Genomic DNA, 15377 nt, shown 5'->3' with positions numbered 1-15377 from the left:
GTGGAAATCTAGAGTGTGCTTTGCACTCTGGTGATCACCCTAAATGTTTGCAAGAGAGAACGCTTCCAAGAGTCTCTCGATATTTTGGTAGGATGGTGTGATGGATTGAAAAAGAATGAGCTTCATGGGCTCATTTATTTGAATGTTTGACTCCCAGTTGATAGAACTATTTGAGAAATAGTAGAAGATATTTTCTTCATCCCCTAAGGGATGGACTTTGAGGTTCCAAAATTCCACACCATCCCCAGCTCTCTGTGTGTTTCTCTCTCTTCTCTCTCTCCTCTCTCTTTTATCTCCTCTCTCTTCTCTCCTCTCTCTCTCCTCTCTCTCTCTCTGTCAGTCTGTCTCTCTGTCTCCATCCATCTTTCTCCTTCTCTCTGTCTCTCTGTGTGTCCCTCTCTGTCTGTGTCTCTGTTTCTCTGTCTCTCTTTCTTGCTTTCTCTGTATGTGTCTGCCTATCTGTCTCCCTCCATCTCTCTGTCTCTCCCTGTCTTTCTTTATTTCTCTCACTCTCTTCCTCTTCCTAGTGCTTTTAGATCAGATGTTCCAGTGCCATGCCAGCCAGCCTGCTCCCCTGTTTCCTGCCATAATGGCCATGGACTCTCACCATCTGAAACCATGATTCCCAAGTCAAATGCTTTGTTTTACAAATTGTCTTGGTCATGGTGTCCTTTCGCAGCAATAGAAAAATAGCTAAGTCCAATGGGGGTATGTCTCAGCTGCAGAGGATAACAGGGTGAGAGAATAGACAACAAGCACCTAATCTAGTGTGCTCTGTGACTACACTAGTGTATTCAGATCCATAGCCCCTGTCTCCACCATGGATAGCTATCATTTCCCCCTTTTTTATATGAAGATCTTGAAGTTGAAAGAAGCTAGAGAGTTTAGCTAGGAGCACATAGCTTCTGTGTGGTACAGCTAGGATTAGAATTGAGCTCTCTCTGGGGCTAAAGCAATGTCTAGCCACTACAGATCAAAATTAAGCTCCACTGTCTTCAACTATGTTGCAGAGGGGGAAAAAATCAGGATAGAAATTACAGAGGAGCAGACATGTCTGTAAAAAAAAAAAAATCTCCTATTTCACCTTGCCCTGTGTTCTCCTGTGTACTTGTAAACCATGGGGAGTCATATCCATCTTTATTTTTAGCATGCCTGGATCTTGGTGTGCCTACATAAGCTTGCTGAATGATTTGGGGCCTAAATGCATCCCACCGTGTGTTTGGTTTTTAATCAACTCTAATTGGTTTCCTTCTCCCCTTTGTGAATTATAATATCCCTTGCCTCCGGGCATGTGTCACTCACAGAGTTCAAAATTCTTCTAGCCTCAGGAATGCATCAAAGCAAATTGCATTGATCACTGCCAATTGGCTCTCAGGACTCAACAGCACACCACCAGCAGAAAGGAGGAGGAGGAGGAGGAGGACGAGGACGAGGACGAGGATGAGGACGAGGATGAGGAGGAGGAGGAGGAGGAAGCTGCAGCTCTGGTGAGAAAATGCTGTCCTGAGAACCACTAGTCTGATCCTTCCCTGAGCAGCAACAAGAATTAGCAGTTATAGTCTCTCTCTCCCTCTCTCCCTCTCTCCTCTCTCTCTCCCTCCGTCCCACTTTCCCTTCCTCTGAAAACGTTTGGACAGACAAATTACACTCTGATATCACATATTCTCCCATTGAATTTTTATCCTAGGTTAATAAAATAAGTAAAAAGTTGAGTGAACAGAGCAAATGTCGTAATTTGTCTTGTGTTACCATTACAGAATATCTGAGAAAAAATGTTTATTTAGCTCACAATTCTAGAAATAAAAAATCATAGGTGGTGCGGTCATGATCTGTCCACTTTCCACCTGGTCCCACCTCTTAAACGTCCTACCACAATTCAACACTATCATTTCAGGGAACAAACTTCTAGCACATGAATTTTGAGGGACAAATGATACCTAAACAATAGCACCAGGATTCTCACTCTGTGCACTTTAGATACTTTGTAACAGAGCACTCATTACTGGGGAGAAGGCTGTGCATCATAGCCCATTTAGCATCATTATAGTGATAAGCAATAGAATGTTTAGCCAGTAACTCCCACAACTATGATTATCCAAATTATCTCTGGACATAGACAGATGTCCTCACAGAGAAAAATTGCCCTTGGCTGACAACCACTAGAATCAAGGGAAAATGTCATGTGTTATCTCAAGACTCAGTGGAGGATTCCTGCCTCTTACTATGACTTAAGCTTGCTTCAAAGATGTGCTGCACCTTGTTGAATTGATCTCAAAACTGACACACACAGAAAAGATGCAAAGCACCATAAAAGAGCTGAAATTGGATTGTTCTGAAAGAAAATACAAGCCAATTCAGTCTAAAAGGAGCCTTAAAACTGGAGAATGGAGATATCTCAGAAAGGATGAGTATAAAGGCTGTTGGCCCTGTCCTCATGAAAAGCTGCACAAGACCTTGAATGCAGTTGGTGCTCATTAAAGTCCCCTTCTCTTCCTTTTCTCCCTCCTCTTCTTTCCCCTCACAGTCTCCCATCTCTGTTAGTAGGATGAAAACTACAATTATAACTCTATTTATATATTGAAATAAATTGGTGTTATGCCCCATAATCTCAATTCCCACCAGAAATACTCAAGTTACAGTTATTAAGGGTAGTCACCTCATACAGGTGGATAAGTAACTTTACCATCCCAAGGAGAACTGCTCATTATTTACTTATGGGAACAACTCATCACTGACAGCTTCCAGCTACGTAGCTTAGATTAACTGAGTTGAAATTTGGTGAGTTCAGTAAGAGATGCCAAGAATCCTAACAGTGGGAGATTAAAAGGTGCCAACTCTGAGGAGGGGCAACTGTTGTTACTACATAGTAAAGAATCTACAATACATTATAGGTACAAATCTACCATCTCGGGACTAGGAAGAAAGTTCAAGGGCAGCCTAAGATGCATAGTGAATGGAGGCCAACCTAGACTGCCTGTCTTAAAAGACAACAAAACAAAAGTAAATATCAGGGACCAGTAATTCTAGTAAATCTTTAAATGGAGGTAGAATTCTAAGCTCAGAACTCTGGGCCATATGCCTTTGGCAAGGCACCAATATCCAAAATGCACAAAGCACTCAAAAAGTTGGCAGTGGGTAGAGTCAAGTTGCTTTAAAAACATAGATATAAGCTTCAAAGAATAACTAAAAATATTATTACAAAGTCAATGAAAAAGAACCAAATAACCAATTTTTTAAATGGACAAAAGCATAGGCATTTCTCAAAAGAATGTATCAGTGCTATTGAGATAGCTCAGCATGTAAAAGCACTTTGCTGCCAATCCTGATGACCTGAGTTCAGTCCCCAGAACCCACATGATAAAAAGAAAAGCCAAATTGCCCTCTCACTCATGCATGGGATTATAGAAAATAAATAAACAATAGATGAAAATTTTAAAAAGTACATCTCATAGAAGGATAGAGTATAATGATGGCTGTCAAAGACTGGAAAAAATGGAAGAAGGGGAGAAACTGGCCAGAGAGTACATAATTACAATTAAGAGCAATACATCTCCAAAGATCTACTGTGCAGCAAGGTGTCTATTTATAATAATAACATATTCTTGAAAACTGAGGAGAGTGGACCTTTTGTGTTCTTGTTGAAAAAAATGAGGTGCCTCATCTGTTAATTAACCAGATTTAAGCATCCCACAATATTCTCATATTTCAAAGCATAATTTTATATAATGTTAGCTTTAATTTTTAATATTTAAAAAAATGCAATGGCAAACAAAAAAGCTCTACTCCTGGTTATGACCCACCTACACAGAAGTGACAGAATTCGGGAAGCCAGCCAGCAGTTTTGCACAGCTCATTTCGGGATCTTTTATCTTCCAGAAGATATTAGGAAAGGAGAAAATTTTTTTATATCCTAGATGCCTTAGGATTGGCTAGCCTCTGGTCATCATGGAAAATGAGTTCAAAGAATATAAACTGACAGTCTCGCCATGATAGAAATCAGAACATGCTAGTTCAAACTGGTGAGAGGAAGCCAGACAAAGAACAGGGCCACAGCACAGATCTCAAGGACCAAGAGTGTCTGCTATGAAAGTCTCCTTCTTCCAACAATATTGAGAGAATTGGAGTGCTGACTGCTCCCGACTGGTTGTCATGGCTACATTTCAGAAATGGAGCTCTATCCAATCACTTTAATTCTTCAAGCTACTGGCCAATAAGTATTCAATCTAATAGATGTATGAACTTAAAAATAATATGACGCTTACTCCCCAATACTCCTCTCTCACAAGGAAAGAATCATGGAATAATATAATTTTACCCTAAAGACTCTCTAATCCAGTATGTTCTTGAAAGGTCACAAACCTCCTACAGAGAATATATGACTTGAATTTAGATGCCACTGGAGACATCACATTAAATATCATGGAATCACACAGAGAAAAATGTTTATTCTCAGTAAATTGTTTATTCCTCTTTTGGGAAATATCATTCAAGTCCTGGTTATTAGTACACTATCATACCCCGCTAATACTAGCTGATCTTTTTAGAGAACAAATAGCAGACCCAAGACTCATAAACTCCAGAGAAACACTATCTGGTTGGACTTTAATAACAATATATTGTTTGTATTACATTTATTTTTGTGACTACTTCCTATTTGTGTGAGGCACTATTGCAGTGCTTATGGCTGTGTATAGTTTCACCTTAAATAAGTTATAATTATAAACTTACTAGAAACATGATAAATAAACAATAGCATAGTGGAGCTTAAATTTTAAACAACTATAATCACAACATGCAAATGACTAGCATTTAGGAAAAATCAACTTCATCCTTTATTTTGTAGATAAATCATGACCCATGCTTTATTCAACACCAGTTAGTAGCAAATCCAGGACTTAAAGTGAGGTCGCACAATGCCCACACTTACCAATGAGCATGGAGTATATGGTCTGGTGGGCGTTCAAGGTCTTCAAGTCAGAGGGAAAACAGTGACTGACAGCTCTTGATAATGTCTCTTTCTTTACCTTATTTCCAATGTCATATGATATTGTAATATAATTAGTCTGTTTGCTTATCATTCAAAATTGTGGTACACAGAGCCTAAGACCTTCCTGGGAGATCAAAGCAATGGGAGAACCTTTTATTATGTTTGATTTTCTTCCTTGGTTACTGACATGAGAGCTTCATAAACCCTTGGGATATTCAAAGTGGGTGTTTCAATGTATATCTATGAGATGACTGGTGATTACAATTCCACAAATAGCTTCAAAATGGGGGCTGGTTGCTAGCAAGGCTAAGGCAGGATTAAAGGGTTGACATTTTCATCCCCATCTTCTAATTCCTGGAAAGAGGGAAGGGATCAAGAATTGAGTTCATCACCAGTAGTCATCCATACATAATACAACCTCCAAAAAAATATTCCTAAATAATATCAAAGAACTTCCAAGTGGACTTGATATTCTACAAGGATTCGGAGGAAGGATTCCAGGTCCCAAAGGGAATACTAACTCCACAGGAACCAACAGAGTCAACTAACCTGGACCCTTGGGGCTCTCAGAGACTGAACCACCAACCAAAGAACATGCACAGGCTGGACCTAAACCTCCCCGCACATAAGTAGCAGAAGTGCACCATGGTCTTCATGTGGGTCCCTCAACAACTGGAACAGGGTTGTCTCTGAATATGTTGCCTGTCTGGAGATCCCATTCCCTTAACTAGTTTGCCTCGTCTGGCATCAGTGGGAGAAGATTTGCTGACGTCCTTACAATGACGATGTGCTGGGGGTGGGGGTGGGGGTAGGTACTCAGGGGAGGCCTCTACCCTCTCTGAGCAGAAGGGGAGAGGGAGTGTCTTATGAGGTAGGCAATGGGAGGGGGGACAGTGTTCTGAATGTAAAGTGAAAAAAATGAATTAATGAGGAAAAAAAGATTTCTACACCACCCAGGTGATTTGAAGAATGGTTTGTGTACAGTTCACTTAACATCTAGAGGAGAGTGTCAGCTTCAGCCTAGTGTGGAGATTATCACACTCTTAGCAACCCTGTATTACAACCCTTATTTTCATAGATTATACAAAGCCAAAGAATGCCACATCACCCTTTCCAGTCCACCTCTCCCAACCATAGTTGATATGGTCTGGATGTGTCCCCCAAAATATCTCTCTCTCCCCATTTCTCCCTTCCCCTGTTCCCTCTCTATTTTACCTTTCTCCCTTCCCCTTTTCTACTCTTTCCTTTTCCTTCCATCTTTACCTGTCTATCAAATGATGCCTTCTGCAATGTTATGAAACAGTGACAAAATTCATACCAGATACTGGCCCCTCAATCTTGTACTGTCCACCTTCCAGTACCATAACTTATCAATTTATGTTTATTATAAAACACCCAGACTTTGGTATTCTGTTATAGTTGCACAAAGTAGCCAGAGACAAAAGACACAAATGCCAGGATTTTGCTCTTTCCTCTGGGTCCCTCCCATAACCTGACCTCAGTCCATTGTATGATCATTATCTCATTAGAACACTGATGCTTTTCAGAAAGGGTACTTACAGTTAACTATATTTCAAAATTATCTCCTGTGTAAAAGTTGGACTGAATTACCTAAATTATCATCACTCAGAGCAGAGGTTCACACAAGGTTGGAGGTTGATTAAGGTCCTTTTCATAGAAGAGGAACCTGAGCTTGCTATTTCCTCTTCATTTACAATAGTTAGTAACTATGTAGTTCTATATTATCACAGGAAGTCTCAAGGCAACGATTCTTGATCAAACTATAAACCTTGAGAGACCTCAATGCTGTGAGTGAACATGTGCTTAGGTGAGAGGAAATCTGATGGTTCTTTTACATTTTCAAAGGTAAATCTGGTTCTACATCTCTGAAAAGTCAAAGACAATGTCATTTTTATTTGGAGACTCTCATGGAGGGAGGTTTGAGTAAATGAAGAATGACTGTATTAGTCACTAAGCAAAGCATAGCTGAGTCCAGAGGTACAAATGCTTGGATGCTGTTTGAAGAACATGGGATAGCTGGGTTATTGGAAGAGGCTGGTTTTTTTTAAAAGAAATATTTCAATTAGGTTTTTTTATGTTTATTTTTTATTTTTATTAGTTTATATTCATTGTACATATTACTTGGTTTCACAAGGACATTTTGATACAAATAAGTAAAACACACTGGGCACATTCCTTCATTCTTCTTCCCTCACCTCCTTCTCCTCCTGCCCATTAATGTTGGTCTCCTACATTTTCCTGTACAATTTTTACTTCTATTTTTATGTTCTACACATGCATGATTTTATGTATCCATTTAAAATCTAGGATCTACAAATGAGAAAAATCAAAGGTTTGATCTTCATATGGATAAATATGAAAGATGTTCAAGTCTAAATTAGGATGCAGAGATAAGAATATTAGAATCTAAGAGACAGCAGATGGGAGGAGATCTGTTAAGTGTTGATTTCTGGACAGTCCATAGCTATGGCAATCATGAACTCACAGCAGCTGGGTTACCTGCACCAGACTAAGCCAGCCAAAACTCTAGCACAGGTGGGGCAGATAACTCCCATGCCTGTCTCACTTCTTACTGAGGAGCTGTTGGTAGTTAATAGTTGCTGAGGAAGAGAGAAATATTCTTTATGGGAGTATGCCACTGGTAGGTTTCTCATGCTCAATGGATGGCCTCATACCCATGTGGATATGGACATGACTAACTGGACTAGACTAGTTGTCAAAAGAAGCAAAGAAGACAAGAAGTTTGGAGGAAGATATTCTGGGAAGAAGTGGGGTTGTTGGAATGTTGTAGATATGATCATATTTCATCACAGACATGTATGCAATTCTCAAGAATAGAGAAAAATATCTTTTAAAAGGACTATTGTGTCAAGACTAGAAGCATGAGAGATTTACCATGATTGTATCAAAAGTTAAGCTAGCTGTTATTTGATTAGAACCAACTCTACTATCTCCATCTTTAAAAACCTCCATTAGAAAATCCTATAGAAAGACTTGGAGAAAACAATCAAAATATTCACATTTTGTGTGTGTGTGTGTGTGTGTGTGTGTGTAGGTTTATAACTGAGGAAAGTGTCTTTATCTTTCAAAGAATAGTTGTAACTGTGTACTCCAAGGGTAAGAAATCAAAAGATGAAAAGATCTATATCAACTGGTGTAGGTCCATGAGTGTAACAGAATATGTAGCTGTTAGGATCTCAGCTCTTCCCCCTACCCAGAAATAACAATGTCACCATGTTTTCAGTTGACTCCAACTGTGCACAGTGGCCTGTGGATCAAAGGCATTGGGAGTGATTGCCATATTCCTGAGCTCTTTTCTTCTCACATGAGGTAGTTGCATCCTATAAATGTGTGGCTGTAACATTCTGAGAGCCTTGTCATTCACTACCAAATATCTGGTCAACTAGTATCTGGCCAAGTGAACCACTCAATATATGAAAGAATTAAAATGAGAATTTTTAAACTATTGAGGAAGTAGGTATCACTCTACTATCATTGCTGGGCAACTCTAGCACTGAAGTCTGGAAGCTATCAGTTCATGGAAAGTACTGACCCAGAACTTCAGGTCATACAGAAAGATAATGACAGTATCCAAAAATCAACTTGAATTCAGCCAGGATACCTACATATGCTCATTTTAGATAAAATGTAGATCTTCCATATGCTAGCAGACAGAGCTCTAGTGGGTGATATAGAGACAAGTCTTACAGTAAAAGAAATACCAAGTGCAAAAATTCATCACTGTTGGCACAAATAAAGTATAATATGGCATAAAGCTCCATGAGAACAAAAAGGCAAGAGAGGAGTGATACAGTATAAAATTTAAAATTTAAGTATCATTAGTACAAGAGTTAGAATATAGGAAGAAAGTCTTATAGTCAAAAATTATCCTTAAAAGAAATGTTTAAAAATCTGACTGTTTAAACATGGCATATATCATCAAAAATAATGACCATAAATTATTGTATAACATGTATATTAAAAATATATAATGTAACATAAAAAAGGAACTGTCTATAGCTCTAAATTGAAAAGTGTTCAATTATATTGATATATTGAAAATTATGTGTAAAAATGATAGAAATTTAAGTGCATAATTGTAGAAATATATGTGCAAACATCTAAAAATATTAAGTAGACATTTATGTGATTGTTTTAGAGAATAGGATTTGTTCTGGGAGATTTTTATGTCCTTCAATTTTAATTCTGTATTGATGAAATTTTTAGAGTAGTGCACTCATATTGCTTTTATATTTATACTAGAGAAGAAATGGGTAACTAGGACAGAGATGTTATAGCCCAGTGAGTAGAAAGTAGTAAAATATGGAGTCAGAATCCAGCAGAGTTCAGAGACCACCTAATGGGCCTCATGACCTTAATCAAGAGGTCTGTGTTTCTCACCTGTTAAATGGGCCTCAGAGCAGTGGCAATGCAAGGCAGGAACATGGAGCATGCTTAGACTATTTCTTAGCACATAGTAAGTGCTCAGCACATATAAGGGGCTCACAGTAAAAGAATAAAACACTCTCTGAATTTAAATAGCCATCTTCCTCCAAATATTATATTAGCCTCTTCTCTCCAAAGTTTTAGCTGGCATTTGGAACATTTTTATTTTCCTTCAGGATATAGTATTAATGTTTATGATTTGATAATGAATATCAAGGATAAAATAAAATTTGCTTATAGCTTCTACGTAACCATTATGAAGGGTGTACTGACTGGTTTTGTGTATCAACTTGACACAGGCTGGAGTTATCTCAGAAAAAGGAGCTTCAGTTGAGGAAATGCCTCTGTGAGATCCAGTTGTAAGGCATTTTCTCAATTAGTGATCAAGAGGGGAGGGTCCCTTGTGGGTGGTACCACCCCTGGGCTGGTAGTCTTGGGTTCTATAAGAGAGCAGGCTGAGCAAGCCAGGGGAAGCAAGCCAGTAAGGAACATTCCTCCATGGCCTCTGTGTCAGCTTCTGCTTCCAGACCTGCTTGAGTTCTAGTCCTGACTTCCTTTGGTGATGAACAGCAATGTGGAAGTATAAGCTGAATAAAGCCTTTCCTCCCCAACTTGTTTCTTGGTCATGATGTTTGTGCAGGAATAGAAACCCTGACTAAGACAAATGGAAAAAAAAGATATCTGCATTGTCCTAGAAGCTGCTTGGGTTTGGTTGTGTTTTTAAAGGGCTGGGATAAAGATGCTCCAGGGTAGGGAGTGCAAGACACCAGGCTTATGTACTTTGAAGGGACTTGGAAATCAGATATGTTGACACACATTGCTTGAGATTGGGGTAGGGAATGATGAGAGAGAATTCATTACTGACCCTTTATTGACAGTGCTCCTTTCCTCCAAGTCCCCTGGGAACAACTTCATCAGATAGCCTGACTCTGAAACATGACCTGCTTTTGATCTGAAACCTTGGCCAGGGCTGTGGGATCTCTATGGCTTCCCGATCCTGAGCCTCAAGAAGCATCTTTATCAATTCTAACTCTGAAGCTTATGGTTTTCCTGCTGTTGAAACTCTCCAAGCATAGAAATGGCACCACACTTCCAACAGACTTCACTTATAATACACTTCCATCAGAATCTTTTTAAGACTCTGAGATCAATTCCCACACCAAAGAAAGTCAACCCCACAAACCAGTAGAGATGAAATACAATTTGGTCTAAAACCATAGGTTTCCAAATGTATTCATGTATTCCTTTTAAAAACTGTAACATTTTTGCCCCTCAAAGTTAACCCAGTTCCAAGATGACCTAGAAATGCTATAAATTATATCTTAAACTTATCAATATACCATGCATATTTTATGAGTCCATCAGCCCACATTCCCTGAACATCTGCTGTGTTACCAGATAATGTTTTCAGTAATAGTGATATTAAGATTAAACACAACAGAAGAGATCCTAATCCTGGTGGAAGAGGAGAGAGAACACCAAAGAAAATGTCAAAATTTTTGTGGAGAGTGAGAAGGGGGACATTCAGTGACAGGGAAGCCAAAGATGCTCTCAGAAAACCTTACTTAGGGGAAAATACATTTAAACTAAAAATATTTTTTAAAAGTCTTTAGTAAGGCTATCTAAAAGGTATGCTTGTACTAACAGTTCAAATCCATACATCCTTTCATTGTTTTATTACATAGACGTTGGCATTTAGTAAACACAAATGTTCCTCAGAACCCAATTTGGGAAGTTCTAGTTTGAAGGTAGACCACATGTAGGTCAGGACAGAGAATGTAGACACCATCTACGCTATAGCACCAGCCACACTCACCCTTGCTAGAGAAAGCACATCTCAGAGGACTAAGAAGTCCATGTGCTGTTTCTACCAATTCCCAGAACAGCAGGACAGTGGCAGCCTCTGAAGTTATGCTGTAAGCTGTGCATTTCAGTGTCTGCAAGATTCTCCCAGGACCACCCACACCTGAAGGAATGTGGTGTTGTCTGTTCCTTTGTAAGAAGGGTGGCTGAGATTGAAGAGGATATATACTCCCCATGGCTTCCACCAGGCAGTTGCATCAGCAAGTGGCCACTAGCAGCTCCTTGTGTCATATCTGCCAATCTCAGCTGCCACCTTTGTTCCTAGCCTATAACTTCAGGTCATAAATCAGCAAACTGCAAACTCTGAGCTAAATCCAACTTCAATATCTGTTTTTTACTGATTCACAGTCACAGTCTACTATTTTCATCTATGGCATATAGTGACCAGACTTAGTAGGAATGACATTCTAAGTCTAAGGAATGACTTAGAGCCTTAGTAGGAGTGCTCTAGCACATTGATGCTAGAGCAAAGGAGGTCTAAGACTTGTACTGTTACCCCACTTAGATAATGCTAGTCAAAGTTCTCATTGTTGTGACAGAATGGCTGATGTAAGTAACTCAAGGAAGGAAATGTTTGCTTTTGCTTGCAGTTTCAGGAAGTTCCAACTATGGTTGCTTGGTCCCATACAGATAGGTAGAACATTGTGATGGCAGAAATGTGTGACAGAAGAATTTTATGACCTCATGATGGACACAGAGCAGAGAGCAAAGAACACACCAGGAACCAGGCATAACTTTCAAAAGTCCATACATTACCAGAACCTTCTAAAATAGGGCCACTAGCTGAAGATCAAAGACTGTGGGAGATATTTTATACCGATCCGATGACATAGTTTGAAGAGTCCAACTTTGGGCACCTTTTCTCTTTCTTTTATACCAGTGATTCTAATCGTGTGGATTAAACCAATCTCAAAATGGCGAATGTATGATTCTGCTTTACACAGGTTCCTAAAACAGTTTTATAAGAGAGAAGTAGAATCATGGTCTTTGGGGTCCAGTGGGGAAGCATAAGAAGCTGTTGTAGGTGAACTGACTTAGAGATTGCATGATCAATGAGACTGTACACATCCTAATGAACTGAATACTTAAAACTGGCTTAAATGATACATTATGTGTTATGTGTATTTTATTTCAGTTTTTTGAATGAGACAAAATTGAAGTAGAAATTTTGGGGGTTTTTTGGAGACTCAGTTGTGTCATGGGATGTTTTTCTGTAAACCATCTTATGAGAGGATGTTTTTGCTGAAGCAGACAAGTGGGAGGATGTTTTGCTAAAAACAGACATGTGGTTTTCTGCAGGCAGCCTGGAAAAAGGGGCATGTGATGTTTTGCTAGAGCAGATGCTTTAAAGAACATGTGATGTTTTAAAATGATATAAATAAAGCCCAACAGATGCTGGACAACAATGGATGATATTGGTATACCTTGCCATTGCTTATTGGTCATTGTTGGACTTCTCTGACACTGGTCTTCACTGACGACTCTGTGTGGTATTGGTATGCCTTATCATTCTTTATTGCTCATCGTTTGTTGTGATCTCATAAAGAAAACCATTCCAAAAGCTTCTAATGATGTTCTGGTACCTTCTTACCACTTCCTCAGTCTAGGGGCAATTGGCAAAGCCTTGTGGTTTCTTCTAGACAGCCCTGCCATTGCTGATTTCTCAGTGGTGTTTGCAACTGGATCAAGCTGCCACTGCTAATTCATGTGACCTAAACTATTGATATCCTGACAATACAGATTAGATTTCATCCAGAGAAATATTTTTAAACAGGTCCACATCCTCCTTCGCTCTACTAACCTTTCCTTTCCACTACTTCTGGGGGGTTGAGGAGGGGGGTTGGGAGGTTAAAACATTTTAAAAAAAAGAAAAACACTTACTAAAAGTAGGTTTTTTAAAATCTAAGCCTATATAAAACCTCTTTGGTAACCTCATTGGTAATCCTCCTGCCTCAGACTTCTAAGTACTAGGATTAAATGTGTGTGCCATTGTGTCTTATCTAAAGTTAATTTTTTAAATAAAAACACATGAAACAAAAAAAAAGAGGAGAGAAGTGAGAAAGGAGGGGAAGGGATGTGCTCAGGATGGACTCTGGGCCATCCCTCCATTCCATTCATCTCTTGGGTCCCTTTTTCATGCCCAGCATCACTGTTCTTGCCTCTCTTGTCTTATACCTGCTTTTCACTGCTGAGGAATCAGTCTACAGATCTCTTTGGAAGAAACTATGCAGCATAAAGGCACAGATCCAATAAACCCTCTACTTCCTTCAGTCCAGGTCTGGCAGAAGGATATGAAGGTCACACCCAGGAGGATGCATTTCCATTCACCCATTTCTGAAATATGAAAAGGTGCCCAGTCTGTTTGATTCATTGCTGCCTGTCCAATGATTATACATACAGTAACAAGTAACCAACATTTCCTCCAGGGAGCCCTAACCCAGGGTTCAGACAAAAACTGTATTTGGCTCTCTCTCTCTCTTTTTTAACATTTACTATGTTTATTAGAAGGTTTCTGTTGCAATTTACAAATAGTCACCTTAATAAAAATTCATGACCATTTTTTTTCAACTTTTTGCAAGGTGATTTTTATGATATATCGGACTTCACTTCTTTTTTTTTTTTTAGTTTACTTATTTTTTTAACTTTTATTGCATTATGATGAGAAAAGTTACATGATTTCAATTTTTCTGAATTTGTTAACATTTAAAAACATATTTTAAGTAAATAAAATTAAATCACATTCTTGCTTCCCTTTTGTACTCCAACTCCTCCCAGAGACCCCCTCTTCAATACCTACAATACCTTTTTTTGTCATATTCTTTAAAATTTATAAAATATTATAACAATAAAAATGAGTATTATGAAAGTTGTTTGATATAAAACAACAATCAATTTAACAGTCTTATGTAGATGCTTGTCTACAGCAATACTGAAAATACATACGTTTTTCTCAGTATAAATTTCAAATAACTCCAAACATATTAACTGTATATTTCAAAATAATACATCACTACTAGTATTTTCTTAAATGAACATAAATATATAAAAGTCTTTTTGTTTGTTTGTTTTGTATTTAGTAGAGTTTAAAATCTTGGCTCTTACTGTGGTACAAGCCCAAAATAAGAACAATTTTTAGACATTGGATTTCATTGTAATAAGGCTGTACTTCAATAAGCCTCAAATCACTGAAGGATTTTATCTCCATCGTAGCTAAGCTGAGAGTTGACAGTTCTGCTGCGCCAAGGAATGAATTGTTGGCATGATTTTTGGATACAGACTTCCTGCTATGGTCAAAACTATTTGACTTGAGTGAGTGACTTTATTCTCGGACCACAGAGAACAGATTACATTCATTTAAGAAATGGTGTGTGTATTAAGATGGTCTATGCATAAAGCACCAACTGTTTCAATGAACAATGGATCTGCTTGGAGGATGGCACAGACATTAAGTGTGGCTAAGAATCTGGTTCATTGGCTGTGATAATTTGGAAAAGCATTCATCTCAGAGAAAGAGTAACCTGTAAAGTCCTCTTCTTCAAACTTGCTACAAGAGCTACAAATGTCAACCAAAGCATTCAGTTTGACTCTTTGTTGTTCTCTTTCCTACAAGCCACTTGTCTATGTCTCCCTTGGGTATATAAATACTTTCAAAATATATAAGCTGTTCTGAAAACCATAGTATATTGTAAAAACATGAAATAAACAATACTACTAATAAAGAGTCTGAGATAGGAGGAGCAAGATTTCAAGACTCTTATGTTGTACACAGCAAGACACTGTCACAAACAAGCTGAAAGTATATATAGATTGTACAATATTGGACCTATTTCTCCAATTACCAAATTAGAGGGACCATTAGATCACAATCAACAAATTTCTAATTCCTCATATTTTTGGATTTCAATCACTTAGGATATGTTGGTAATATTAATTTTCATATTAAGATATTAAGAAATGGTAATTGTCACTTCTTGTTGTTTTTGTTGTAAGAAGTGGAATTAGATTTGTGTAGATTTGTTGAAAGATTACCTTCTTGCTTCTTCTAGGGTGTAGTTTTGCT

At 38.3% G+C, this 15377-nt stretch overlaps 1 protein-coding gene across 8 annotated transcripts in view; it reads right to left on the bottom strand.

The window, feature by feature from the left end:
• Agbl1 (ATP/GTP binding protein like 1) overlaps positions 1-15377 on the bottom strand; it is an 887643-nt gene that overhangs the window by 845845 nt on the left and 26421 nt on the right. The window lies entirely within an intron of this gene.

The sequence above is a fragment of the Mastomys coucha genome, unplaced genomic scaffold (assembly GCF_008632895.1).
Source record: "Mastomys coucha isolate ucsf_1 unplaced genomic scaffold, UCSF_Mcou_1 pScaffold21, whole genome shotgun sequence".
Taxonomy (NCBI): Eukaryota; Metazoa; Chordata; class Mammalia; order Rodentia; family Muridae; genus Mastomys; species Mastomys coucha.
Note: the sequence above shows the minus strand (reverse complement) of the source record. Positions and strands in the feature narration are given on the sequence as shown.